Below are 27,190 nucleotides of genomic sequence, written 5' to 3' on the forward strand. Positions count from 1 at the left end.
ATGGGCAATTTAGCATGGCCAGAACACCTGACCTGCACACCTTTGGACTGTGGGAGGAAACCGGATCCGTCCGACGAAATCCACGCAGACACGGGTAGAATGTGCAAACTGCACACAGGTAGTCGCCCGAGGCTCGAATCCGACAAGGGTCCGTGGCGCTGGGAGGCAGCAGTGAAATCCTGATTCTATTTGCACGTGCTGAAGCTTCGATTTATGGACACTGCTGTCATCGATGGTCTGCTTTTTTAAAATCAAGTCAGACACTTCAAACGGAACCTTTCATGCACATCTTCCTTGTTTTGGAGCTGATGGTGATGTGGCAGTGCGTGTGGGAGTGTCGGTGCCTGCGGCTTGTGTTCGGGTGGATTGTGTCGAGCAGAGAGTGGATGCTGGGGGTAGGGACTGTGCGTGGTGTTGGAGGGATGATGATGAGGCCGTCTCATGAGCACCGTTCTTACTTTGGCGGTGCTGTGTTGTAAGCTTGCTGATGGCTTTGACGGTGCCAGAGGTGTGTGTTGAGGAGGGTTGTTACAGTAGAGAGAGGTCGGGGCGGCAATGGAATGGGGGTGATGAAGAGAGACAGCGGTTTGGAATCGGCCCTGCACAGTCGGGGCTGCCCGTCTTTCCTACTGAATTGTGTGGATTGTGTCAGAATGGCTGCGCGAGAGTGTGAAGCGCGAACGTCTTTTCCAGCTCAAGCAGGAAAAGCCGCAGCAGGGCGGCGGCTTGCCGCGAGCCCGGGTAGCTCAGTCGGTAGAGCATCAGACTCTTAATCTGAGGGTCCAGGGTTCAAGTCCCTGCTCGGGCGGGTCGCTTTTTAATTGCACTGCCACGGGACAACAGCGAAGGCGTAGTGCGAGCAAATCAGACTGAATGGCCCTCACATTGTGGCGGTGGGAAGCAAGCACAGGCCACTTTTGCCTGCATTTCCGAAATGTGGCAGTTGCTGCCAAACTCGCGGTGTTTCTCCCGCAAAGCGTGGCTTCTGTTTGAATTGATCTCTTTCAGGTCCTCCAAATGTGCGTAATCAGAAATTAGCATCGAATCCCTCGACTGTGGAAACAGGCTCCCGACTCTCCCAGTAGTATCCCCCACACACCCAAACCCCTACCGCATGACTCTATTTACCCCGAACAAATGCACCGAACCTACACATCCCTGAAAACAATGGGCAATTTAGCATGGCCAGAACACCTGACCTGCACACCTTTGGACTGTGGGAGGAAACCGGATCCGTCCGACGAAATCCACGCAGACACGGGTAGAATGTGCAAACTGCACACAGGTAGTCGCCCGAGGCTCGAATCCGACAAGGGTCCGTGGCGCTGGGAGGCAGCAGTGAAATCCTGATTCTATTTGCACGTGCTGAAGCTTCGATTTATGGACACTGCTGTCATCGATGGTCTGCTTTTTTAAAATCAAGTCAGACACTTCAAACGGAACCTTTCATGCACATCTTCCTTGTTTTGGAGCTGATGGTGATGTGGCAGTGCGTGTGGGAGTGTCGGTGCCTGCGGCTTGTGTTCGGGTGGATTGTGTCGAGCAGAGAGTGGATGCTGGGGGTAGGGACTGTGCGTGGTGTTGGAGGGATGATGCTGAGGCCGTCTCATGAGCACCGTTCTTACTTTGGCGGTGCTGTGTTGTAAGCTTGCTGATGGCTTTGACGGTGCCAAAGGTGTGTGTTGAGGAGGGTTGTTACAGTAGAGAGAGGTCGGGGCGGCAATGGAATGGGGGTGATGAAGAGAGACAGCGGTTTGGAATCGGCCCTGCACAGTCGGGGCTGCCCGTCTTTCCTACTGAATTGTGTGGATTGTGTCAGAATGGCTGCGCGAGAGTGTGAAGCGCGAACGTCTTTTCCAGCTCAAGCAGGAAAAGCCGCAGCAGGGCGGCGGCTTGCCGCGAGCCCGGGTAGCTCAGTCGGTAGAGCATCAGACTCTTAATCTGAGGGTCCAGGGTTCAAGTCCCTGCTCGGGCGGGTCGCTTTTAAATTGCACTGCCACGGGACAACAGCGAAGGCGTAGTGCGAGCAAATCAGACTGAATGGCCCTCACATTGTGGCGGTGGGAAGCAAGCACAGGCCACTTTTGCCTGCATTTCCGAAATGTGGCAGTTGCTGCCAAACTCGCGGTGTTTCTCCCGCAAAGCGTGGCTTCTGTTTGAATTGATCTCTTTCAGGTCCTCCAAATGTGCGTAATCAGAAATTAGCATCGAATCCCTCGACTGTGGAAACAGGCTCCCGACTCTCCCAGTAGTATCCCCCACACACCCAAACCCCTACCGCATGACTCTATTTACCCCGAACAAATGCACCGAACCTACACATCCCTGAAAACAATGGGCAATTTAGCATGGCCAGAACACCTGACCTGCACACCTTTGGACTGTGGGAGGAAACCGGATCCGTCCGACGAAATCCACGCAGACACGGGTAGAATGTGCAAACTGCACACAGGTAGTCGCCCGAGGCTCGAATCCGACAAGGGTCCGTGGCGCTGGGAGGCAGCAGTGAAATCCTGATTCTATTTGCACGTGCTGAAGCTTCGATTTATGGACACTGCTGTCATCGATGGTCTGCTTTTTTAAAATCAAGTCAGACACTTCAAACGGAACCTTTCATGCACATCTTCCTTGTTTTGGAGCTGATGGTGATGTGGCAGTGCGTGTGGGAGTGTCGGTGCCTGCGGCTTGTGTTCGGGTGGATTGTGTCGAGCAGAGAGTGGATGCTGGGGGTAGGGACTGTGCGTGGTGTTGGAGGGATGATGATGAGGCCGTCTCATGAGCACCGTTCTTACTTTGGCGGTGCTGTGTTGTAAGCTTGCTGATGGCTTTGACGGTGCCAGAGGTGTGTGTTGAGGAGGGTTGTTACAGTAGAGAGAGGTCGGGGCGGCAATGGAATGGGGGTGATGAAGAGAGACAGCGGTTTGGAATCGGCCCTGCACAGTCGGGGCTGCCCGTCTTTCCTACTGAATTGTGTGGATTGGGTCAGAATGGCTGCGCGAGAGTGTGAAGCGCGAACGTCTTTTCCAGCTCAAGCAGGAAAAGCCGCAGCAGGGCGGCGGCTTGCCACGAGCCCGGGTATCTCAGTTGGTAGAGCATCAGACTTTTAATCTGAGGGTCCAGGGTTCAAGTCCCTGCTCGGGCGGGTCGCTTTTAAATTGCTCTGCCACGGGACAACAGCGAAGGCGTAGTGCGAGCAAATCAGACTGAATGGCCCTCACATTGTGGCGGTGGGAAGCAAGCACAGGCCACTTTTGCCTGCATTTCCGAAATGTGGCAGTTGCTGCCAAACTCGCGGTGTTTCTCCCGCAAAGCGTGGCTTCTGTTTGAATTGATCTCTTTCAGGTCCTCCAAATGTGCGTAATCAGAAATTAGCATCGAATCCCTCGACTGTGGAAACAGGCTCCCGACTCTCCCAGTAGTATCCCCCACACACCCAAACCCCTACCGCATGACTCTATTTACCCCGAACAAATGCACCGAACCTACACATCCCTGAAAACAATGGGCAATTTAGCATGGCCAGAACACCTGACCTGCACACCTTTGGACTGTGGGAGGAAACCGGATCCGTCCGACGAAATCCACGCAGACACGGGTAGAATGTGCAAACTGCACACAGGTAGTCGCCCGAGGCTCGAATCCGACAAGGGTCCGTGGCGCTGGGAGGCAGCAGTGAAATCCTGATTCTATTTGCACGTGCTGAAGCTTCGATTTATGGACACTGCTGTCATCGATGGTCTGCTTTTTTAAAATCAAGTCAGACACTTCAAACGGAACCTTTCATGCACATCTTCCTTGTTTTGGAGCTGATGGTGATGTGGCAGTGCGTGTGGGAGTGTCGGTGCCTGCGGCTTGTGTTCGGGTGGATTGTGTCGAGCAGAGAGTGGATGCTGGGGGTAGGGACTGTGCGTGGTGTTGGAGGGATGATGATGAGGCCGTCTCATGAGCACCGTTCTTACTTTGGCGGTGCTGTGTTGTAAGCTTGCTGATGGCTTTGACGGTGCCAGAGGTGTGTGTTGAGGAGGGTTGTTACAGTAGAGAGAGGTCGGGGCGGCAATGGAATGGGGGTGATGAAGAGAGACAGCGGTTTGGAATCGGCCCTGCACAGTCGGGGCTGCCCGTCTTTCCTACTGAATTGTGTGGATTGTGTCAGAATGGCTGCGCGAGAGTGTGAAGCGCGAACGTCTTTTCCAGCTCAAGCAGGAAAAGCCGCAGCAGGGCGGCGGCTTGCCGCGAGCCCGGGTAGCTCAGTCGGTAGAGCATCAGACTCTTAATCTGAGGGTCCAGGGTTCAAGTCCCTGCTCGGGCGGGTCGCTTTTAAATTGCACTGCCACGGGACAACAGCGAAGGCGTAGTGCGAGCAAATCAGACTGAATGGCCCTCACATTGTGGCGGTGGGAAGCAAGCACAGGCCACTTTTGCCTGCATTTCCGAAATGTGGCAGTTGCTGCCAAACTCGCGGTGTTTCTCCCGCAAAGCGTGGCTTCTGTTTGAATTGATCTCTTTCAGGTCCTCCAAATGTGCGTAATCAGAAATTAGCATCGAATCCCTCGACTGTGGAAACAGGCTCCCGACTCTCCCAGTAGTATCCCCCACACACCCAAACCCCTACCGCATGACTCTATTTACCCCGAACAAATGCACCGAACCTACACATCCCTGAAAACAATGGGCAATTTAGCATGGCCAGAACACCTGACCTGCACACCTTTGGACTGTGGGAGGAAACCGGATCCGTCCGACGAAATCCACGCAGACACGGGTAGAATGTGCAAACTGCACACAGGTAGTCGCCCGAGGCTCGAATCCGACAAGGGTCCGTGGCGCTGGGAGGCAGCAGTGAAATCCTGATTCTATTTGCACGTGCTGAAGCTTCGATTTATGGACACTGCTGTCATCGATGGTCTGCTTTTTTAAAATCAAGTCAGACACTTCAAACGGAACCTTTCATGCACATCTTCCTTGTTTTGGAGCTGATGGTGATGTGGCAGTGCGTGTGGGAGTGTCGGTGCCTGCGGCTTGTGTTCGGGTGGATTGTGTCGAGCAGAGAGTGGATGCTGGGGGTAGGGACTGTGCGTGGTGTTGGAGGGATGATGCTGAGGCCGTCTCATGAGCACCGTTCTTACTTTGGCGGTGCTGTGTTGTAAGCTTGCTGATGGCTTTGACGGTGCCAAAGGTGTGTGTTGAGGAGGGTTGTTACAGTAGAGAGAGGTCGGGGCGGCAATGGAATGGGGGTGATGAAGAGAGACAGCGGTTTGGAATCGGCCCTGCACAGTCGGGGCTGCCCGTCTTTCCTACTGAATTGTGTGGATTGAGTCAGAATGGCTGCGCGAGAGTGTGAAGCGCGAACGTCTTTTCCAGCTCAAGCAGGAAAAGCCGCAGCAGGGCGGCGACTTGCCACGAGCCCGGGTAGCTCAGTCGGTAGAGCATCAGACTTTTAATCTGAGGGTCCAGGGTTCAAGTCCCTGCTCGGGCGGGTCGCTTTTAAATTGCACTGCCACGGGACAACAGCGAAGGCGTAGTGCGAGCAAATCAGACTGAATGGCCCTCACATTGTGGCGGTGGGAAGCAAGCACAGGCCACTTTTGCCTGCATTTCCGAAATGTGGCAGTTGCTGCCAAACTCGCGGTGTTTCTCCCGCAAAGCGTGGCTTCTGTTTGAATTGATCTCTTTCAGGTCCTCCAAATGTGCGTAATCAGAAATTAGCATCGAATCCCTCGACTGTGGAAACAGGCTCCCGACTCTCCCAGTAGTATCCCCCACACACCCAAACCCCTACCGCATGACTCTATTTACCCCGAACAAATGCACCGAACCTACACATCCCTGAAAACAATGGGCAATTTAGCATGGCCAGAACACCTGACCTGCACACCTTTGGACTGTGGGAGGAAACCGGATCCGTCCGACGAAATCCACGCAGACACGGGTAGAATGTGCAAACTGCACACAGGTAGTCGCCCGAGGCTCGAATCCGACAAGGGTCCGTGGCGCTGGGAGGCAGCAGTGAAATCCTGATTCTATTTGCACGTGCTGAAGCTTCGATTTATGGACACTGCTGTCATCGATGGTCTGCTTTTTTAAAATCAAGTCAGACACTTCAAACGGAACCTTTCATGCACATCTTCCTTGTTTTGGAGCTGATGGTGATGTGGCAGTGCGTGTGGGAGTGTCGGTGCCTGCGGCTTGTGTTCGGGTGGATTGTGTCGAGCAGAGAGTGGATGCTGGGGGTAGGGACTGTGCGTGGTGTTGGAGGGATGATGATGAGGCCGTCTCATGAGCACCGTTCTTACTTTGGCGGTGCTGTGTTGTAAGCTTGCTGATGGCTTTGACGGTGCCAGAGGTGTGTGTTGAGGAGGGTTGTTACAGTAGAGAGAGGTCGGGGCGGCAATGGAATGGGGGTGATGAAGAGAGACAGCGGTTTGGAATCGGCCCTGCACAGTCGGGGCTGCCCGTCTTTCCTACTGAATTGTGTGGATTGTGTCAGAATGGCTGCGCGAGAGTGTGAAGCGCGAACGTCTTTTCCAGCTCAAGCAGGAAAAGCCGCAGCAGGGCGGCGGCTTGCCGCGAGCCCGGGTAGCTCAGTCGGTAGAGCATCAGACTCTTAATCTGAGGGTCCAGGGTTCAAGTCCCTGCTCGGGCGGGTCGCTTTTAAATTGCACTGCCACGGGACAACAGCGAAGGCGTAGTGCGAGCAAATCAGACTGAATGGCCCTCACATTGTGGCGGTAGGAAGCAAGCACAGGCCACTTTTGCCTGCATTTCCGAAATGTGGCAGTTGCTGCCAAACTCGCGGTGTTTCTCCCGCAAAGCGTGGCTTCTGTTTGAATTGATCTCTTTCAGGTCCTCCAAATGTGCGTAATCAGAAATTAGCATCGAATCCCTCGACTGTGGAAACAGGCTCCCGACTCTCCCAGTAGTATCCCCCACACACCCAAACCCCTACCGCATGACTCTATTTACCCCGAACAAATGCACCGAACCTACACATCCCTGAAAACAATGGGCAATTTAGCATGGCCAGAACACCTGACCTGCACACCTTTGGACTGTGGGAGGAAACCGGATCCGTCCGACGAAATCCACGCAGACACGGGTAGAATGTGCAAACTGCACACAGGTAGTCGCCCGAGGCTCGAATCCGACAAGGGTCCGTGGCGCTGGGAGGCAGCAGTGAAATCCTGATTCTATCTGCACGTGCTGAAGCTTCGATTTATGGACACTGCTGTCATCGATGGTCTGCTTTTTTAAAATCAAGTCAGACACTTCAAACGGAACCTTTCATGCACATCTTCCTTGTTTTGGAGCTGATGGTGATGTGGCAGTGCGTGTGGGAGTGTCGGTGCCTGCGGCTTGTGTTCGGGTGGATTGTGTCGAGCAGAGAGTGGATGCTGGGGGTAGGGACTGTGCGTGGTGTTGGAGGGATGATGATGAGGCCGTCTCATGAGCACCGTTCTTACTTTGGCGGTGCTGTGTTGTAAGCTTGCTGATGGCTTTGACGGTGCCAGAGGTGTGTGTTGAGGAGGGTTGTTACAGTAGAGAGAGGTCGGGGCGGCAATGGAATGGGGGTGATGAAGAGAGACAGCGGTTTGGAATCGGCCCTGCACAGTCGGGGCTGCCCGTCTTTCCTACTGAATTGTGTGGATTGTGTCAGAATGGCTGCGCGAGAGTGTGAAGCGCGAACGTCTTTTCCAGCTCAAGCAGGAAAAGCCGCAGCAGGGCGGCGGCTTGCCGCGAGCCCGGGTAGCTCAGTCGGTAGAGCATCAGACTCTTAATCTGAGGGTCCAGGGTTCAAGTCCCTGCTCGGGCGGGTCGCTTTTAAATTGCACTGCCACGGGACAACAGCGAAGGCGTAGTGCGAGCAAATCAGACTGAATGGCCCTCACATTGTGGCGGTAGGAAGCAAGCACAGGCCACTTTTGCCTGCATTTCCGAAATGTGGCAGTTGCTGCCAAACTCGCGGTGTTTCTCCCGCAAAGCGTGGCTTCTGTTTGAATTGATCTCTTTCAGGTCCTCCAAATGTGCGTAATCAGAAATTAGCATCGAATCCCTCGACTGTGGAAACAGGCTCCCGACTCTCCCAGTAGTATCCCCCACACACCCAAACCCCTACCGCATGACTCTATTTACCCCGAACAAATGCACCGAACCTACAAATCCCTGAAAACAATGGGCAATTTAGCATGGCCAGAACACCTGACCTGCACACCTTTGGACTGTGGGAGGAAACCGGATCCGTCCGACGAAATCCACGCAGACACGGGTAGAATGTGCAAACTGCACACAGGTAGTCGCCCGAGGCTCGAATCCGACAAGGGTCCGTGGCGCTGGGAGGCAGCAGTGAAATCCTGATTCTATCTGCACGTGCTGAAGCTTCGATTTATGGACACTGCTGTCATCGATGGTCTGCTTTTTTAAAATCAAGTCAGACACTTCAAACGGAACCTTTCATGCACATCTTCCTTGTTTTGGAGCTGATGGTGATGTGGCAGTGCGTGTGGGAGTGTCGGTGCCTGCGGCTTGTGTTCGGGTGGATTGTGTCGAGCAGAGAGTGGATGCTGGGGGTAGGGACTGTGCGTGGTGTTGGAGGGATGATGATGAGGCCGTCTCATGAGCACCGTTCTTACTTTGGCGGTGCTGTGTTGTAAGCTTGCTGATGGCTTTGACGGTGCCAGAGGTGTGTGTTGAGGAGGGTTGTTACAGTAGAGAGAGGTCGGGGCGGCAATGGAATGGGGGTGATGAAGAGAGACAGCGGTTTGGAATCGGCCCTGCACAGTCGGGGCTGCCCGTCTTTCCTACTGAATTGTGTGGATTGTGTCAGAATGGCTGCGCGAGAGTGTGAAGCGCGAACGACTTTTCCAGTTCAAGCAGGAAAAGCCGCAGCAGGGCGGCGGCTTGCCACGAGCCCGGGTAGCTCAGTCGGTAGAGCATCAGACTTTTAATCTGAGGGCCCAGGGTTCAAGTCCCTGCTCGGGCGGGTCGCTTTTAAATTGCACTGCCACGGGACAACAGCGAAGGCGTAGTGCGAGCAAATCAGACTGAATGGCCCTCACATTGTGGCGGTGGGAAGCAAGCACAGGCCACTTTTGCCTGCATTTCCGAAATGTGGCAGTTGCTGCCAAACTCGCGGTGTTTCTCCCGCAAAGCGTGGCTTCTGTTTGAATTGATCTCTTTCAGGTCCTCCAAATGTGCGTAATCAGAAATTAGCATCGAATCCCTCGACTGTGGAAACAGGCTCCCGACTCTCCCAGTAGTATCCCCCACACACCCAAACCCCTACCGCATGACTCTATTTACCCCGAACAAATGCACCGAACCTACACATCCCTGAAAACAATGGGCAATTTAGCATGGCCAGAACACCTGACCTGCACACCTTTGGACTGTGGGAGGAAACCGGATCCGTCCGACGAAATCCACGCAGACACGGGTAGAATGTGCAAACTGCACACAGGTAGTCGCCCGAGGCTCGAATCCGACAAGGGTCCGTGGCGCTGGGAGGCAGCAGTGAAATCCTGATTCTATTTGCACGTGCTGAAGCTTCGATTTATGGACACTGCTGTCATCGATGGTCTGCTTTTTTAAAATCAAGTCAGACACTTCAAACGGAACCTTTCATGCACATCTTCCTTGTTTTGGAGCTGATGGTGATGTGGCAGTGCGTGTGGGAGTGTCGGTGCCTGCGGCTTGTGTTCGGGTGGATTGTGTCGAGCAGAGAGTGGATGCTGGGGGTAGGGACTGTGCGTGGTGTTGGAGGGATGATGATGAGGCCGTCTCATGAGCACCGTTCTTACTTTGGCGGTGCTGTGTTGTAAGCTTGCTGATGGCTTTGACGGTGCCAGAGGTGTGTGTTGAGGAGGGTTGTTACAGTAGAGAGAGGTCGGGGCGGCAATGGAATGGGGGTGATGAAGAGAGACAGCGGTTTGGAATCGGCCCTGCACAGTCGGGGCTGCCCGTCTTTCCTACTGAATTGTGTGGATTGTGTCAGAATGGCTGCGCGAGAGTGTGAAGCGCGAACGTCTTTTCCAGCTCAAGCAGGAAAAGCCGCAGCAGGGCGGCGGCTTGCCGCGAGCCCGGGTAGCTCAGTCGGTAGCGCATCAGACTCTTAATCTGAGGGTCCAGGGTTCAAGTCCCTGCTCGGGCGGGTCGCTTTTAAATTGCACTGCCACGGGACAACAGCGAAGGCGTAGTGCGAGCAAATCAGACTGAATGGCCCTCACATTGTGGCGGTAGGAAGCAAGCACAGGCCACTTTTGCCTGCATTTCCGAAATGTGGCAGTTGCTGCCAAACTCGCGGTGTTTCTCCCGCAAAGCGTGGCTTCTGTTTGAATTGATCTCTTTCAGGTCCTCCAAATGTGCGTAATCAGAAATTAGCATCGAATCCCTCGACTGTGGAAACAGGCTCCCGACTCTCCCAGTAGTATCCCCCACACACCCAAACCCCTACCGCATGACTCTATTTACCCCGAACAAATGCACCGAACCTACACATCCCTGAAAACAATGGGCAATTTAGCATGGCCAGAACACCTGACCTGCACACCTTTGGACTGTGGGAGGAAACCGGATCCGTCCGACGAAATCCACGCAGACACGGGTAGAATGTGCAAACTGCACACAGGTAGTCGCCCGAGGCTCGAATCCGACAAGGGTCCGTGGCGCTGGGAGGCAGCAGTGAAATCCTGATTCTATTTGCACGTGCTGAAGCTTCGATTTATGGACACTGCTGTCATCGATGGTCTGCTTTTTTAAAATCAAGTCAGACACTTCAAACGGAACCTTTCATGCACATCTTCCTTGTTTTGGAGCTGATGGTGATGTGGCAGTGCGTGTGGGAGTGTCGGTGCCTGCGGCTTGTGTTCGGGTGGATTGTGTCGAGCAGAGAGTGGATGCTGGGGGTAGGGACTGTGCGTGGTGTTGGAGGGATGATGATGAGGCCGTCTCATGAGCACCGTTCTTACTTTGGCGGTGCTGTGTTGTAAGCTTGCTGATGGCTTTGACGGTGCCAGAGGTGTGTGTTGAGGAGGGTTGTTACAGTAGAGAGAGGTCGGGGCGGCAATGGAATGGGGGTGATGAAGAGAGACAGCGGTTTGGAATCGGCCCTGCACAGTCGGGGCTGCCCGTCTTTCCTACTGAATTGTGTGGATTGTGTCAGAATGGCTGCGCGAGAGTGTGAAGCGCGAACGTCTTTTCCAGCTCAAGCAGGAAAAGCCGCAGCAGGGCGGCGGCTTGCCGCGAGCCCGGGTAGCTCAGTCGGTAGAGCATCAGACTCTTAATCTGAGGGTCCAGGGTTCAAGTCCCTGCTCGGGCGGGTCGCTTTTAAATTGCACTGCCACGGGACAACAGCGAAGGCGTAGTGCGAGCAAATCAGACTGAATGGCCCTCACATTGTGGCGGTAGGAAGCAAGCACAGGCCACTTTTGCCTGCATTTCCGAAATGTGGCAGTTGCTGCCAAACTCGCGGTGTTTCTCCCGCAAAGCGTGGCTTCTGTTTGAATTGATCTCTTTCAGGTCCTCCAAATGTGCGTAATCAGAAATTAGCATCGAATCCCTCGACTGTGGAAACAGGCTCCCGACTCTCCCAGTAGTATCCCCCACACACCCAAACCCCTACCGCATGACTCTATTTACCCCGAACAAATGCACCGAACCTACACATCCCTGAAAACAATGGGCAATTTAGCATGGCCAGAACACCTGACCTGCACACCTTTGGACTGTGGGAGGAAACCGGATCCGTCCGACGAAATCCACGCAGACACGGGTAGAATGTGCAAACTGCACACAGGTAGTCGCCCGAGGCTCGAATCCGACAAGGGTCCGTGGCGCTGGGAGGCAGCAGTGAAATCCTGATTCTATTTGCACGTGCTGAAGCTTCGATTTATGGACACTGCTGTCATCGATGGTCTGCTTTTTTAAAATCAAGTCAGACACTTCAAACGGAACCTTTCATGCACATCTTCCTTGTTTTGGAGCTGATGGTGATGTGGCAGTGCGTGTGGGAGTGTCGGTGCCTGCGGCTTGTGTTCGGGTGGATTGTGTCGAGCAGAGAGTGGATGCTGGGGGTAGGGACTGTGCGTGGTGTTGGAGGGATGATGATGAGGCCGTCTCATGAGCACCGTTCTTACTTTGGCGGTGCTGTGTTGTAAGCTTGCTGATGGCTTTGACGGTGCCAGAGGTGTGTGTTGAGGAGGGTTGTTACAGTAGAGAGAGGTCGGGGCGGCAATGGAATGGGGGTGATGAAGAGAGACAGCGGTTTGGAATCGGCCCTGCACAGTCGGGGCTGCCCGTCTTTCCTACTGAATTGTGTGGATTGTGTCAGAATGGCTGCGCGAGAGTGTGAAGCGCGAACGTCTTTTCCAGCTCAAGCAGGAAAAGCCGCAGCAGGGCGGCGGCTTGCCGCGAGCCCGGGTAGCTCAGTCGGTAGAGCATCAGACTCTTAATCTGAGGGTCCAGGGTTCAAGTCCCTGCTCGGGCGGGTCGCTTTTAAATTGCACTGCCACGGGACAACAGCGAAGGCGTAGTGCGAGCAAATCAGACTGAATGGCCCTCACATTGTGGCGGTAGGAAGCAAGCACAGGCCACTTTTGCCTGCATTTCCGAAATGTGGCAGTTGCTGCCAAACTCGCGGTGTTTCTCCCGCAAAGCGTGGCTTCTGTTTGAATTGATCTCTTTCAGGTCCTCCAAATGTGCGTAATCAGAAATTAGCATCGAATCCCTCGACTGTGGAAACAGGCTCCCGACTCTCCCAGTAGTATCCCCCACACACCCAAACCCCTACCGCATGACTCTATTTGCCCCGAACAAATGCACCGAACCTACACATCCCTGAAAACAATGGGCAATTTAGCATGGCCAGAACACCTGACCTGCACACCTTTGGACTGTGGGAGGAAACCGGATCCGTCCGACGAAATCCACGCAGACACGGGTAGAATGTGCAAACTGCACACAGGTAGTCGCCCGAGGCTCGAATCCGACAAGGGTCCGTGGCGCTGGGAGGCAGCAGTGAAATCCTGATTCTATTTGCACGTGCTGAAGCTTCGATTTATGGACACTGCTGTCATCGATGGTCTGCTTTTTTAAAATCAAGTCAGACACTTCAAACGGAACCTTTCATGCACATCTTCCTTGTTTTGGAGCTGATGGTGATGTGGCAGTGCGTGTGGGAGTGTCGGTGCCTGCGGCTTGTGTTCGGGTGGATTGTGTCGAGCAGAGAGTGGATGCTGGGGGTAGGGACTGTGCGTGGTGTTGGAGGGATGATGATGAGGCCGTCTCATGAGCACCGTTCTTACTTTGGCGGTGCTGTGTTGTAAGCTTGCTGATGGCTTTGACGGTGCCAGAGGTGTGTGTTGAGGAGGGTTGTTACAGTAGAGAGAGGTCGGGGCGGCAATGGAATGGGGGTGATGAAGAGAGACAGCGGTTTGGAATCGGCCCTGCACAGTCGGGGCTGCCCGTCTTTCCTACTGAATTGTGTGGATTGTGTCAGAATGGCTGCGCGAGAGTGTGAAGCGCGAACGTCTTTTCCAGCTCAAGCAGGAAAAGCCGCAGCAGGGCGGCGGCTTGCCGCGAGCCCGGGTAGCTCAGTCGGTAGAGCATCAGACTCTTAATCTGAGGGTCCAGGGTTCAAGTCCCTGCTCGGGCGGGTCGCTTTTAAATTGCACTGCCACGGGACAACAGCGAAGGCGTAGTGCGAGCAAATCAGACTGAATGGCCCTCACATTGTGGCGGTAGGAAGCAAGCACAGGCCACTTTTGCCTGCATTTCCGAAATGTGGCAGTTGCTGCCAAACTCGCGGTGTTTCTCCCGCAAAGCGTGGCTTCTGTTTGAATTGATCTCTTTCAGGTCCTCCAAATGTGCGTAATCAGAAATTAGCATCGAATCCCTCGACTGTGGAAACAGGCTCCCGACTCTCCCAGTAGTATCCCCCACACACCCAAACCCCTACCGCATGACTCTATTTACCCCGAACAAATGCACCGAACCTACACATCCCTGAAAACAATGGGCAATTTAGCATGGCCAGAACACCTGACCTGCACACCTTTGGACTGTGGGAGGAAACCGGATCCGTCCGACGAAATCCACGCAGACACGGGTAGAATGTGCAAACTGCACACAGGTAGTCGCCCGAGGCTCGAATCCGACAAGGGTCCGTGGCGCTGGGAGGCAGCAGTGAAATCCTGATTCTATTTGCACGTGCTGAAGCTTCGATTTATGGACACTGCTGTCATCGATGGTCTGCTTTTTTAAAATCAAGTCAGACACTTCAAACGGAACCTTTCATGCACATCTTCCTTGTTTTGGAGCTGATGGTGATGTGGCAGTGCGTGTGGGAGTGTCGGTGCCTGCGGCTTGTGTTCGGGTGGATTGTGTCGAGCAGAGAGTGGATGCTGGGGGTAGGGACTGTGCGTGGTGTTGGAGGGATGATGATGAGGCCGTCTCATGAGCACCGTTCTTACTTTGGCGGTGCTGTGTTGTAAGCTTGCTGATGGCTTTGACGGTGCCAGAGGTGTGTGTTGAGGAGGGTTGTTACAGTAGAGAGAGGTCGGGGCGGCAATGGAATGGGGGTGATGAAGAGAGACAGCGGTTTGGAATCGGCCCTGCACAGTCGGGGCTGCCCGTCTTTCCTACTGAATTGTGTGGATTGTGTCAGAATGGCTGCGCGAGAGTGTGAAGCGCGAACGTCTTTTCCAGCTCAAGCAGGAAAAGCCGCAGCAGGGCGGCGGCTTGCCGCGAGCCCGGGTAGCTCAGTCGGTAGAGCATCAGACTCTTAATCTGAGGGTCCAGGGTTCAAGTCCCTGCTCGGGCGGGTCGCTTTTAAATTGCACTGCCACGGGACAACAGCGAAGGCGTAGTGCGAGCAAATCAGACTGAATGGCCCTCACATTGTGGCGGTAGGAAGCAAGCACAGGCCACTTTTGCCTGCATTTCCGAAATGTGGCAGTTGCTGCCAAACTCGCGGTGTTTCTCACGCAAAGCGTGGCTTCTGTTTGAATTGATCTCTTTCAGGTCCTCCAAATGTGCGTAATCAGAAATTAGCATCGAATCCCTCGACTGTGGAAACAGGCTCCCGACTCTCCCAGTAGTATCCCCCACACACCCAAACCCCTACCGCATGACTCTATTTGCCCCGAACAAATGCACCGAACCTACACATCCCTGAAAACAATGGGCAATTTAGCATGGCCAGAACACCTGACCTGCACACCTTTGGACTGTGGGAGGAAACCGGATCCGTCCGACGAAATCCACGCAGACACGGGTAGAATGTGCAAACTGCACACAGGTAGTCGCCCGAGGCTCGAATCCGACAAGGGTCCGTGGCGCTGGGAGGCAGCAGTGAAATCCTGATTCTATTTGCACGTGCTGAAGCTTCGATTTATGGACACTGCTGTCATCGATGGTCTGCTTTTTTAAAATCAAGTCAGACACTTCAAACGGAACCTTTCATGCACATCTTCCTTGTTTTGGAGCTGATGGTGATGTGGCAGTGCGTGTGGGAGTGTCGGTGCCTGCGGCTTGTGTTCGGGTGGATTGTGTCGAGCAGAGAGTGGATGCTGGGGGTAGGGACTGTGCGTGGTGTTGGAGGGATGATGATGAGGCCGTCTCATGAGCACCGTTCTTACTTTGGCGGTGCTGTGTTGTAAGCTTGCTGATGGCTTTGACGGTGCCAGAGGTGTGTGTTGAGGAGGGTTGTTACAGTAGAGAGAGGTCGGGGCGGCAATGGAATGGGGGTGATGAAGAGAGACAGCGGTTTGGAATCGGCCCTGCACAGTCGGGGCTGCCCGTCTTTCCTACTGAATTGTGTGGATTGTGTCAGAATGGCTGCGCGAGAGTGTGAAGCGCGAACGACTTTTCCAGTTCAAGCAGGAAAAGCCGCAGCAGGGCGGCGACTTGCCACGAGCCCGGGTAGCTCAGTCGGTAGAGCATCAGACTTTTAATCTGAGGGTCCAGGGTTCAAGTCCCTGCTCGGGCGGGTCGCTTTTAAATTGCACTGCCACGGGACAACAGCGAAGGCGTAGTGCGAGCAAATCAGACTGAATGGCCCTCACATTGTGGCGGTGGGAAGCAAGCACAGGCCACTTTTGCCTGCATTTCCGAAATGTGGCAGTTGCTGCCAAACTCGCGGTGTTTCTCCCGCAAAGCGTGGCTTCTGTTTGAATTGATCTCTTTCAGGTCCTCCAAATGTGCGTAATCAGAAATTAGCATCGAATCCCTCGACTGTGGAAACAGGCTCCCGACTCTCCCAGTAGTATCCCCCACACACCCAAACCCCTACCGCATGACTCTATTTACCCCGAACAAATGCACCGAACCTACACATCCCTGAAAACAATGGGCAATTTAGCATGGCCAGAACACCTGACCTGCACACCTTTGGACTGTGGGAGGAAACCGGATCCGTCCGACGAAATCCACGCAGACACGGGTAGAATGTGCAAACTGCACACAGGTAGTCGCCCGAGGCTCGAATCCGACAAGGGTCCGTGGCGCTGGGAGGCAGCAGTGAAATCCTGATTCTATTTGCACGTGCTGAAGCTTCGATTTATGGACACTGCTGTCATCGATGGTCTGCTTTTTTAAAATCAAGTCAGACACTTCAAACGGAACCTTTCATGCACATCTTCCTTGTTTTGGAGCTGATGGTGATGTGGCAGTGCGTGTGGGAGTGTCGGTGCCTGCGGCTTGTGTTCGGGTGGATTGTGTCGAGCAGAGAGTGGATGCTGGGGGTAGGGACTGTGCGTGGTGTTGGAGGGATGATGATGAGGCCGTCTCATGAGCACCGTTCTTACTTTGGCGGTGCTGTGTTGTAAGCTTGCTGATGGCTTTGACGGTGCCAGAGGTGTGTGTTGAGGAGGGTTGTTACAGTAGAGAGAGGTCGGGGCGGCAATGGAATGGGGGTGATGAAGAGAGACAGCGGTTTGGAATCGGCCCTGCACAGTCGGGGCTGCCCGTCTTTCCTACTGAATTGTGTGGATTGTGTCAGAATGGCTGCGCGAGAGTGTGAAGCGCGAACGACTTTTCCAGTTCAAGCAGGAAAAGCCGCAGCAGGGCGGCGACTTGCCACGAGCCCGGGTAGCTCAGTCGGTAGAGCATCAGACTTTTAATCTGAGGGTCCAGGGTTCAAGTCCCTGCTCGGGCGGGTCGCTTTTAAATTGCACTGCCACGGGACAACAGCGAAGGCGTAGTGCGAGCAAATCAGACTGAATGGCCCTCACATTGTGGCGGTGGGAAGCAAGCACAGGCCACTTTTGCCTGCATTTCCGAAATGTGGCAGTTGCTGCCAAACTCGCGGTGTTTCTCCCGCAAAGCGTGGCTTCTGTTTGAATTGATCTCTTTCAGGTCCTCCAAATGTGCGTAATCAGAAATTAGCATCGAATCCCTCGACTGTGGAAACAGGCTCCCGACTCTCCCAGTAGTATCCCCCACACACCCAAACCCCTACCGCATGACTCTATTTACCCCGAACAAATGCACCGAACCTACACATCCCTGAAAACAATGGGCAATTTAGCATGGCCAGAACACCTGACCTGCACACCTTTGGACTGTGGGAGGAAACCGGATCCGTCCGACGAAATCCACGCAGACACGGGTAGAATGTGCAAACTGCACACAGGTAGTCGCCCGAGGCTCGAATCCGACAAGGGTCCGTGGCGCTGGGAGGCAGCAGTGAAATCCTGATTCTATTTGCACGTGCTGAAGCTTCGATTTATGGACACTGCTGTCATCGATGGTCTGCTTTTTTAAAATCAAGTCAGACACTTCAAACGGAACCTTTCATGCACATCTTCCTTGTTTTGGAGCTGATGGTGATGTGGCAGTGCGTGTGGGAGTGTCGGTGCCTGCGGCTTGTGTTCGGGTGGATTGTGTCGAGCAGAGAGTGGATGCTGGGGGTAGGGACTGTGCGTGGTGTTGGAGGGATGATGATGAGGCCGTCTCATGAGCACCGTTCTTACTTTGGTGGTGCTGTGTTGTAAGCTTGCTGATGGCTTTGACGGTGCCAGAGGTGTGTGTTGAGGAGGGTTGTTACAGTAGAGAGAGGTCGGGGCGGCAATGGAATGGGGGTGATGAAGAGAGACAGCGGTTTGGAATCGGCCCTGCACAGTCGGGGCTGCCCGTCTTTCCTACTGAATTGTGTGGATTGTGTCAGAATGGCTGCGCGAGAGTGTGAAGCGCGAACGTCTTTTCCAGCTCAAGCAGGAAAAGCCGCAGCAGGGCGGCGGCTTGCCGCGAGCCCGGGTAGCTCAGTCGGTAGAGCATCAGACTCTTAATCTGAGGGTCCAGGGTTCAAGTCCCTGCTCGGGCGGGTCGCTTTTAAATTGCACTGCCACGGGACAACAGCGAAGGCGTAGTGCGAGCAAATCAGACTGAATGGCCCTCACATTGTGGCGGTGGGAAGCAAGCACAGGCCACTTTTGCCTGCATTTCCGAAATGTGGCAGTTGCTGCCAAACTCGCGGTGTTTCTCCCGCAAAGCGTGGCTTCTGTTTGAATTGATCTCTTTCAGGTCCTCCAAATGTGCGTAATCAGAAATTAGCATCGAATCCCTCGACTGTGGAAACAGGCTCCCGACTCTCCCAGTAGTATCCCCCACACACCCAAACCCCTACCGCATGACTCTATTTACCCCGAACAAATGCACCGAACCTACACATCCCTGAAAACAATGGGCAATTTAGCATGGCCAGAACACCTGACCTGCACACCTTTGGACTGTGGGAGGAAACCGGATCCGTCCGACGAAATCCACGCAGACACGGGTAGAATGTGCAAACTGCACACAGGTAGTCGCCCGAGGCTCGAATCCGACAAGGGTCCGTGGCGCTGGGAGGCAGCAGTGAAATCCTGATTCTATTTGCACGTGCTGAAGCTTCGATTTATGGACACTGCTGTCATCGATGGTCTGCTTTTTTAAAATCAAGTCAGACACTTCAAACGGAACCTTTCATGCACATCTTCCTTGTTTTGGAGCTGATGGTGATGTGGCAGTGCGTGTGGGAGTGTCGGTGCCTGCGGCTTGTGTTCGGGTGGATTGTGTCGAGCAGAGAGTGGATGCTGGGGGTAGGGACTGTGCGTGGTGTTGGAGGGATGATGATGAGGCCGTCTCATGAGCACCGTTCTTACTTTGGCGGTGCTGTGTTGTAAGCTTGCTGATGGCTTTGACGGTGCCAGAGGTGTGTGTTGAGGAGGGTTGTTACAGTAGAGAGAGGTCGGGGCGGCAATGGAATGGGGGTGATGAAGAGAGACAGCGGTTTGGAATCGGCCCTGCACAGTCGGGGCTGCCCGTCTTTCCTACTGAATTGTGTGGATTGTGTCAGAATGGCTGCGCGAGAGTGTGAAGCGCGAACGACTTTTCCAGTTCAAGCAGGAAAAGCCGCAGCAGGGCGGCGACTTGCCACGAGCCCGGGTAGCTCAGTCGGTAGAGCATCAGACTTTTAATCTGAGGGTCCAGGGTTCAAGTCCCTGCTCGGGCGGGTCGCTTTTAAATTGCACTGCCACGGGACAACAGCGAAGGCGTAGTGCGAGCAAATCAGACTGAATGGCCCTCACATTGTGGCGGTGGGAAGCAAGCACAGGCCACTTTTGCCTGCATTTCCGAAATGTGGCAGTTGCTGCCAAACTCGCGGTGTTTCTCCCGCAAAGCGTGGCTTCTGTTTGAATTGATCTCTTTCAGGTCCTCCAAATGTGCGTAATCAGAAATTAGCATCGAATCCCTCGACTGTGGAAACAGGCTCCCGACTCTCCCAGTAGTATCCCCCACACACCCAAACCCCTACCGCATGACTCTATTTACCCCGAACAAATGCACCGAACCTACACATCCCTGAAAACAATGGGCAATTTAGCATGGCCAGAACACCTGACCTGCACACCTTTGGACTGTGGGAGGAAACCGGATCCGTCCGACGAAATCCACGCAGACACGGGTAGAATGTGCAAACTGCACACAGGTAGTCGCCCGAGGCTCGAATCCGACAAGGGTCCGTGGCGCTGGGAGGCAGCAGTGAAATCCTGATTCTATTTGCACGTGCTGAAGCTTCGATTTATGGACACTGCTGTCATCGATGGTCTGCTTTTTTAAAATCAAGTCAGACACTTCAAACGGAACCTTTCATGCACATCTTCCTTGTTTTGGAGCTGATGGTGATGTGGCAGTGCGTGTGGGAGTGTCGGTGCCTGCGGCTTGTGTTCGGGTGGATTGTGTCGAGCAGAGAGTGGATGCTGGGGGTAGGGACTGTGCGTGGTGTTGGAGGGATGATGATGAGGCCGTCTCATGAGCACCGTTCTTACTTTGGTGGTGCTGTGTTGTAAGCTTGCTGATGGCTTTGACGGTGCCAGAGGTGTGTGTTGAGGAGGGTTGTTACAGTAGAGAGAGGTCGGGGCGGCAATGGAATGGGGGTGATGAAGAGAGACAGCGGTTTGGAATCGGCCCTGCACAGTCGGGGCTGCCCGTCTTTCCTACTGAATTGTGTGGATTGTGTCAGAATGGCTGCGCGAGAGTGTGAAGCGCGAACGTCTTTTCCAGCTCAAGCAGGAAAAGCCGCAGCAGGGCGGCGGCTTGCCGCGAGCCCGGGTAGCTCAGTCGGTAGAGCATCAGACTCTTAATCTGAGGGTCCAGGGTTCAAGTCCCTGCTCGGGCGGGTCGCTTTTAAATTGCACTGCCACGGGACAACAGCGAAGGCGTAGTGCGAGCAAATCAGACTGAATGGCCCTCACATTGTGGCGGTGGGAAGCAAGCACAGGCCACTTTTGCCTGCATTTCCGAAATGTGGCAGTTGCTGCCAAACTCGCGGTGTTTCTCCCGCAAAGCGTGGCTTCTGTTTGAATTGATCTCTTTCAGGTCCTCCAAATGTGCGTAATCAGAAATTAGCATCGAATCCCTCGACTGTGGAAACAGGCTCCCGACTCTCCCAGTAGTATCCCCCACACACCCAAACCCCTACCGCATGACTCTATTTACCCCGAACAAATGCACCGAACCTACACATCCCTGAAAACAATGGGCAATTTAGCATGGCCAGAACACCTGACCTGCACACCTTTGGACTGTGGGAGGAAACCGGATCCGTCCGACGAAATCCACGCAGACACGGGTAGAATGTGCAAACTGCACACAGGTAGTCGCCCGAGGCTCGAATCCGACAAGGGTCCGTGGCGCTGGGAGGCAGCAGTGAAATCCTGATTCTATTTGCACGTGCTGAAGCTTCGATTTATGGACACTGCTGTCATCGATGGTCTGCTTTTTTAAAATCAAGTCAGACACTTCAAACGGAACCTTTCATGCACATCTTCCTTGTTTTGGAGCTGATGGTGATGTGGCAGTGCGTGTGGGAGTGTCGGTGCCTGCGGCTTGTGTTCGGGTGGATTGTGTCGAGCAGAGAGTGGATGCTGGGGGTAGGGACTGTGCGTGGTGTTGGAGGGATGATGATGAGGCCGTCTCATGAGCACCGTTCTTACTTTGGCGGTGCTGTGTTGTAAGCTTGCTGATGGCTTTGACGGTGCCAGAGGTGTGTGTTGAGGAGGGTTGTTACAGTAGAGAGAGGTCGGGGCGGCAATGGAATGGGGGTGATGAAGAGAGACAGCGGTTTGGAATCGGCCCTGCACAGTCGGGGCTGCCCGTCTTTCCTACTGAATTGTGTGGATTGTGTCAGAATGGCTGCGCGAGAGTGTGAAGCGCGAACGTCTTTTCCAGCTCAAGCAGGAAAAGCCGCAGCAGGGCAGCGGCTTGCCACGAGCCCGTGTAGCTCAGTCGGTAGAGCATCAGACTTTTAATCTGAAGGTCCAGGGTTCAAGTCCCTGCTCGGGCGGGTCGCTTTTAAATTGCACTGCCACGGGACAACAGCGAAGGCGTAGTGCGAGCAAATCAGACTGAATGGCCCTCACATTGTGGCGGTGGGAAGCAAGCACAGGCCACTTTTGCCTGCATTTCCGAAATGTGGCAGTTGCTGCCAAACTCGCGGTGTTTCTCCCGCAAAGCGTGGCTTCTGTTTGAATTGATCTCTTTCAGGTCCTCCAAATGTGCGTAATCAGAAATTAGCATCGAATCCCTCGACTGTGGAAACAGGCTCCCGACTCTCCCAGTAGTATCCCCCACACACCCAAACCCCTACCGCATGACTCTATTTTCCCCGAACAAATGCACCGAACATACACATCCCTGAAAACAATGGGCAATTTAGCATGGCCAGAACACCTGACCTGCACACCTTTGGACTGTGGGAGGAAACCGGATCCGTCCGACGAAATCCACGCAGACACGGGTAGAATGTGCAAACTGCACACAGGTAGTCGCCCGAGGCTCGAATCCGACAAGGGTCCGTGGCGCTGGGAGGCAGCAGTGAAATCCTGATTCTATTTGCACGTGCTGAAGCTTCGATTTATGGACACTGCTGTCATCGATGGTCTGCTTTTTAAAAATCAAGTCAGACACTTCAAACGGAACCTTTCATGCACATCTTCCTTGTTTTGGAGCTGATGGTGATGTGGCAGTGCGTGTGGGAGTGTCGGTGCCTGCGGCTTGTGTTCGGGTGGATTGTGTCGAGCAGAGAGTGGATGCTGGGGGTAGGGACTGTGCGTGGTGTTGGAGGGATGATGATGAGGCCGTCTCATGAGCACCGTTCTTACTTTGGCGGTGCTGTGTTGTAAGCTTGCTGATGGCTTTGACGGTGCCAGAGGTGTGTGTTGAGGAGGGTTGTTACAGTAGAGAGAGGTCGGGGCGGCAATGGAATGGGGGTGATGAAGAGAGACAGCGGTTTGGAATCGGCCCTGCACAGTCGGGGCTGCCCGTCTTTCCTACTGAATTGTGTGGATTGTGTCAGAATGGCTGCGCGAGAGTGTGAAGCGCGAACGTCTTTTCCAGCTCAAGCAGGAAAAGCCGCAGCAGGGCGGCGGCTTGCCACGAGCCCGGGTAGCTCAGTCGGTAGAGCATCAGACTCTTAATCTGAGGGTCCAGGGTTCAAGTCCCTGCTCGGGCGGGTCGCTTTTAAATTGCACTGCCACGGGACAACAGCGAAGGCGTAGTGCGAGCAAATCAGACTGAATGGCCCTCACATTGTGGCGGTGGGAAGCAAGCACAGGCCACTTTTGCCTGCATTTCCGAAATGTGGCAGTTGCTGCCAAACTCGCGGTGTTTCTCCCGCAAAGCGTGGCTTCTGTTTGAATTGATCTCTTTCAGGTCCTCCAAATGTGCGTAATCAGAAATTAGCATCGAATCCCTCGACTGTGGAAACAGGCTCCCGACTCTCCCAGTAGTATCCCCCACACACCCAAACCCCGACCGCATGACTCTATTTACCCCGAACAAATGCACCGAACCTACACATCCCTGAAAACAATGGGCAATTTAGCATGGCCAGAACACCTGACCTGCACACCTTTGGACTGTGGGAGGAAACCGGATCCGTCCGACGAAATCCACGCAGACACGGGTAGAATGTGCAAACTGCACACAGGTAGTCGCCCGAGGCTCGAATCCGACAAGGGTCCGTGGCGCTGGGAGGCAGCAGTGAAATCCTGATTCTATTTGCACGTGCTGAAGCTTCGATTTATGGACACTGCTGTCATCGATGGTCTGCTTTTTTAAAATCAAGTCAGACACTTCAAACGGAACCTTTCATGCACATCTTCCTTGTTTTGGAGCTGATGGTGATGTGGCAGTGCGTGTGGGAGTGTCGGTGCCTGCGGCTTGTGTTCGGGTGGATTGTGTCGAGCAGAGAGTGGATGCTGGGGGTAGGGACTGTGCGTGGTGTTGGAGGGATGATGATGAGGCCGTCTCATGAGCACCGTTCTTACTTTGGCGGTGCTGTGTTGTAAGCTTGCTGATGGCTTTGACGGTGCCAGAGGTGTGTGTTGAGGAGGGTTGTTACAGTAGAGAGAGGTCGGGGCGGCAATGGAATGGGGGTGATGAAGAGAGACAGCGGTTTGGAATCGGCCCTGCACAGTCGGGGCTGCCCGTCTTTCCTACTGAATTGTGTGGATTGTGTCAGAATGGCTGCGCGAGAGTGTGAAGCGCGAACGTCTTTTCCAGCTCAAGCAGGAAAAGCCGCAGCAGGGCGGCGGCTTGCCGCGAGCCCGGGTAGCTCAGTCGGTAGAGCATCAGACTCTTAATCTGAGGGTCCAGGATTCAAGTCCCTGCTCGGGTGGGTCGCTTTTAAATTGCACTGCCACGGGACAACAGCGAAGGCGTAGTGCGAGCAAATCAGACTGAATGGCCCTCACATTGTGGCGGTGGGAAGCAAGCACAGGCCACTTTTGCCTGCATTTCCGAAATGTGGCAGTTGCTGCCAAACTCGCGGTGTTTCTCCCGCAAAGCGTGGCTTCTGTTTGAATTGATCTCTTTCAGGTCCTCCAAATGTGCGTAATCAGAAATTAGCATCGAATCCCTCGACTGTGGAAACAGGCTCCCGACTCTCCCAGTAGTATCCCCCACACACCCAAACCCCGACCGCATGACTCTATTTACCCCGAACAAATGCACCGAACCTACACATCCCTGAAAACAATGGGCAATTTAGCATGGCCAGAACACCTGACCTGCACACCTTTGGACTGTGGGAGGAAACCGGATCCGTCCGACGAAATCCACGCAGACACGGGTAGAATGTGCAAACTGCACACAGGTAGTCGCCCGAGGCTCGAATCCGACAAGGGTCCGTGGCGCTGGGAGGCAACAGTGAAATCCTGATTCTATTTGCACGTGCTGAAGCTTCGATTTATGGACACTGCTGTCATCGATGGTCTGCTTTTTTAAAATCAAGTCAGACACTTCAAACGGAACCTTTCATGCACATCTTCCTTGTTTTGGAGCTGATGGTGATGTGGCAGTGCGTGTGGGAGTGTCGTTGCCTGCGGCTTGTGTTCGGGTGGATTGTGTCGAGCAGAGAGTGGATGCTGGGGGTAGGGACTGTGCGTGGTGTTGGAGGGATGATGATGAGGCCGTCTCATGAGCACCGTTCTTACTTTGGCGGTGCTGTGTTGTAAGCTTGCTGATGGCTTTGACGGTGCCAGAGGTGTGTGTTGAGGAGGGTTGTTACAGTAGAGAGAGGTCGGGGCGGCAATGGAATGGGGGTGATGAAGAGAGACAGCGGTTTGGAATCGGCCCTGCACAGTCGGGGCTGCCCGTCTTTCCTACTGAATTGTGTGGATTGTGTCAGAATGGCTGCGCGAGAGTGTGAAGCGCGAACGTCTTTTCCAGCTCAAGCAGGAAAAGCCGCAGCAGGGCGGCGGATTGCCGCGAGCCCGGGTAGCTCAGTCGGTAGAGCATCAGACTCTTAATCTGAGGGTCCAGGATTCAAGTCCCTGCTCGGGTGGGTCGCTTTTAAATTGCACTGCCACGGGACAACAGCGAAGGCGTAGTGCGAGCAAATCAGACTGAATGGCTCTCACATTGTGGCGGTGGGAAGCAAGCACAGGCCACTTTTGCCTGCATTTCCGAAATGTGGCAGTTGCTGCCCAACTCGCGGTGTTTCTCCCGCAAAGCGTGGCTTCTGTTTGAATTGATCTCTTTCAGGTCCTCCAAATGTGCGTAATCAGAAATTAGCATCGAATCCCTCGACTGTGGAAACAGGCTCCCGACTCTCCCAGTAGTATCCCCCACACACCCAAACCCCGACCGCATGACTCTATTTACCCCGAACAAATGCACCGAACCTACACATCCCTGAAAACAATGGGCAATTTAGCATGGCCAGAACACCTGACCTGCACACCTTTGGACTGTGGGAGGAAACCGGATCCGTCCGACGAAATCCACGCAGACACGGGTAGAATGTGCAAACTGCACACAGGTAGTCGCCCGAGGCTCGAATCCGACAAGGGTCCGTGGCGCTGGGAGGCAGCAGTGAAATCCTGATTCTATTTGCACGTGCTGAAGCTTCGATTTATGGACACTGCTGTCATCGATGGTCTGCTTTTTTAAAATCAAGTCAGACACTTCAAACGGAACCTTTCATGCACATCTTCCTTGTTTTGGAGCTGATGGTGATGTGGCAGTGCGTGTGGGAGTGTCGGTGCCTGCGGCTTGTGTTCGGGTGGATTGTGTCGAGCAGAGAGTGGATGCTGGGGGTAGGGACTGTGCGTGGTGTTGGAGGGATGATGATGAGGCCGTCTCATGAGCACCGTTCTTACTTTGGCGGTGCTGTGTTGTAAGCTTGCTGATGGCTTTGACGGTGCCAGAGGTGTGTGTTGAGGAGGGTTGTTACAGTAGAGAGAGGTTGGGGCGGCAATGGAATGGGGGTGATGAAGAGAGACAGCGGTTTGGAATCGGCCCTGCACAGTCGGGGCTGCCCGTCTTTCCTACTGAATTGTGTGGATTGTGTCAGAATGGCTGCGCGAGAGTGTGAAGCGCGAACGTCTTTTCCAGCTCAAGCAGGAAAAGCCGCAGCAGGGCGGCGGCTTGCTGCGAGCCCGGGTAGCTCAGTCGGTAGAGCATCAGACTCTTAATCTGAGGGTCCAGGATTCAAGTCCCTGCTCGGGTGGGTCGCTTTTAAATTGCACTGCCACGGGACAACAGCGAAGGCGTAGTGCGAGCAAATCAGACTGAATGGCCCTCACATTGTGGCGGTGGGAAGCAAGCACAGGCCACTTTTGCCTGCATTTCCGAAATGTGGCAGTTGCTGCCAAACTCGCGGTGTTTCTCCCGCAAAGCGTGGCTTCTGTTTGAATTGATCTCTTTCAGGTCCTCCAAATGTGCGTAATCAGAAATTAGCATCGAATCCCTCGACTGTGGAAACAGGCTCCCGACTCTCCCAGTAGTATCCCCCACACACCCAAACCCCGACCGCATGACTCTATTTACCCCGAACAAATGCACCGAACCTACACATCCCTGAAAACAATGGGCAATTTAGCATGGCCAGAACACCTGACCTGCACACCTTTGGACTGTGGGAGGAAACCGGATCCGTCCGACGAAATCCACGCAGACACGGGTAGAATGTGCAAACTGCACACAGGTAGTCGCCCGAGGCTCGAATCCGACAAGGGTCCGTGGCGCTGGGAGGCAGCAGTGAAATCCTGATTCTATTTGCACGTGCTGAAGCTTCGATTTATGGACACTGCTGTCATCGATGGTCTGCTTTTTTAAAATCAAGTCAGACACTTCAAACGGAACCTTTCATGCACATCTTCCTTGTTTTGGAGCTGATGGTGATGTGGCAGTGCGTGTGGGAGTGTCGGTGCCTGCG

At 54.1% G+C, this 27,190-nt stretch overlaps 23 non-coding genes across 23 annotated transcripts; all 23 read left to right on the top strand.

Moving 5' to 3' along the window:
- The first annotated feature begins 735 nt into the window (after positions 1-735).
- trnak-cuu (transfer RNA lysine (anticodon CUU)) lies at positions 736-808 on the top strand. Its single transcript has one exon. It is a non-coding gene; the product is annotated as a tRNA-Lys (tRNA).
- Positions 809-1,902: 1,094 nt separating this feature from the next.
- Positions 1,903-1,975, top strand: trnak-cuu (transfer RNA lysine (anticodon CUU)). Its single transcript has one exon. It is a non-coding gene; the product is annotated as a tRNA-Lys (tRNA).
- Positions 1,976-3,069: 1,094 nt separating this feature from the next.
- On the top strand, positions 3,070-3,142 carry trnak-uuu (transfer RNA lysine (anticodon UUU)). Its single transcript has one exon. It is a non-coding gene; the product is annotated as a tRNA-Lys (tRNA).
- Positions 3,143-4,236: 1,094 nt separating this feature from the next.
- Positions 4,237-4,309, top strand: trnak-cuu (transfer RNA lysine (anticodon CUU)). The gene has a single exon. It is a non-coding gene; the product is annotated as a tRNA-Lys (tRNA).
- A 1,094-nt stretch (positions 4,310-5,403) lies between these two features.
- On the top strand, positions 5,404-5,476 carry trnak-uuu (transfer RNA lysine (anticodon UUU)). The gene has a single exon. It is a non-coding gene; the product is annotated as a tRNA-Lys (tRNA).
- A 1,094-nt stretch (positions 5,477-6,570) lies between these two features.
- trnak-cuu (transfer RNA lysine (anticodon CUU)) lies at positions 6,571-6,643 on the top strand. The gene has a single exon. It is a non-coding gene; the product is annotated as a tRNA-Lys (tRNA).
- Positions 6,644-7,737: 1,094 nt separating this feature from the next.
- On the top strand, positions 7,738-7,810 carry trnak-cuu (transfer RNA lysine (anticodon CUU)). The gene has a single exon. It is a non-coding gene; the product is annotated as a tRNA-Lys (tRNA).
- A 1,094-nt stretch (positions 7,811-8,904) lies between these two features.
- Positions 8,905-8,977, top strand: trnak-uuu (transfer RNA lysine (anticodon UUU)). The gene has a single exon. It is a non-coding gene; the product is annotated as a tRNA-Lys (tRNA).
- Positions 8,978-10,071: 1,094 nt separating this feature from the next.
- trnak-cuu (transfer RNA lysine (anticodon CUU)) lies at positions 10,072-10,144 on the top strand. Its single transcript has one exon. It is a non-coding gene; the product is annotated as a tRNA-Lys (tRNA).
- Positions 10,145-11,238: 1,094 nt separating this feature from the next.
- trnak-cuu (transfer RNA lysine (anticodon CUU)) lies at positions 11,239-11,311 on the top strand. The gene has a single exon. It is a non-coding gene; the product is annotated as a tRNA-Lys (tRNA).
- A 1,094-nt stretch (positions 11,312-12,405) lies between these two features.
- On the top strand, positions 12,406-12,478 carry trnak-cuu (transfer RNA lysine (anticodon CUU)). The gene has a single exon. It is a non-coding gene; the product is annotated as a tRNA-Lys (tRNA).
- Positions 12,479-13,572: 1,094 nt separating this feature from the next.
- On the top strand, positions 13,573-13,645 carry trnak-cuu (transfer RNA lysine (anticodon CUU)). The gene has a single exon. It is a non-coding gene; the product is annotated as a tRNA-Lys (tRNA).
- A 1,094-nt stretch (positions 13,646-14,739) lies between these two features.
- On the top strand, positions 14,740-14,812 carry trnak-cuu (transfer RNA lysine (anticodon CUU)). Its single transcript has one exon. It is a non-coding gene; the product is annotated as a tRNA-Lys (tRNA).
- A 1,094-nt stretch (positions 14,813-15,906) lies between these two features.
- On the top strand, positions 15,907-15,979 carry trnak-uuu (transfer RNA lysine (anticodon UUU)). The gene has a single exon. It is a non-coding gene; the product is annotated as a tRNA-Lys (tRNA).
- Positions 15,980-17,073: 1,094 nt separating this feature from the next.
- trnak-uuu (transfer RNA lysine (anticodon UUU)) lies at positions 17,074-17,146 on the top strand. The gene has a single exon. It is a non-coding gene; the product is annotated as a tRNA-Lys (tRNA).
- A 1,094-nt stretch (positions 17,147-18,240) lies between these two features.
- Positions 18,241-18,313, top strand: trnak-cuu (transfer RNA lysine (anticodon CUU)). Its single transcript has one exon. It is a non-coding gene; the product is annotated as a tRNA-Lys (tRNA).
- Positions 18,314-19,407: 1,094 nt separating this feature from the next.
- On the top strand, positions 19,408-19,480 carry trnak-uuu (transfer RNA lysine (anticodon UUU)). The gene has a single exon. It is a non-coding gene; the product is annotated as a tRNA-Lys (tRNA).
- A 1,094-nt stretch (positions 19,481-20,574) lies between these two features.
- trnak-cuu (transfer RNA lysine (anticodon CUU)) lies at positions 20,575-20,647 on the top strand. Its single transcript has one exon. It is a non-coding gene; the product is annotated as a tRNA-Lys (tRNA).
- A 1,094-nt stretch (positions 20,648-21,741) lies between these two features.
- Positions 21,742-21,814, top strand: trnak-uuu (transfer RNA lysine (anticodon UUU)). Its single transcript has one exon. It is a non-coding gene; the product is annotated as a tRNA-Lys (tRNA).
- Positions 21,815-22,908: 1,094 nt separating this feature from the next.
- Positions 22,909-22,981, top strand: trnak-cuu (transfer RNA lysine (anticodon CUU)). Its single transcript has one exon. It is a non-coding gene; the product is annotated as a tRNA-Lys (tRNA).
- Positions 22,982-24,075: 1,094 nt separating this feature from the next.
- trnak-cuu (transfer RNA lysine (anticodon CUU)) lies at positions 24,076-24,148 on the top strand. The gene has a single exon. It is a non-coding gene; the product is annotated as a tRNA-Lys (tRNA).
- A 1,094-nt stretch (positions 24,149-25,242) lies between these two features.
- On the top strand, positions 25,243-25,315 carry trnak-cuu (transfer RNA lysine (anticodon CUU)). The gene has a single exon. It is a non-coding gene; the product is annotated as a tRNA-Lys (tRNA).
- Positions 25,316-26,409: 1,094 nt separating this feature from the next.
- trnak-cuu (transfer RNA lysine (anticodon CUU)) lies at positions 26,410-26,482 on the top strand. Its single transcript has one exon. It is a non-coding gene; the product is annotated as a tRNA-Lys (tRNA).
- The last annotated feature ends 708 nt before the right edge of the window (positions 26,483-27,190 follow it).

Source organism: Chiloscyllium plagiosum, unplaced genomic scaffold (assembly GCF_037043375.1).
Source record: "Chiloscyllium plagiosum isolate Xiang-an unplaced genomic scaffold, Cpla_swu_hap1 HiC_scaffold_28, whole genome shotgun sequence".
Lineage (NCBI taxonomy): Eukaryota > Metazoa > Chordata > Chondrichthyes > Orectolobiformes > Hemiscylliidae > Chiloscyllium > Chiloscyllium plagiosum.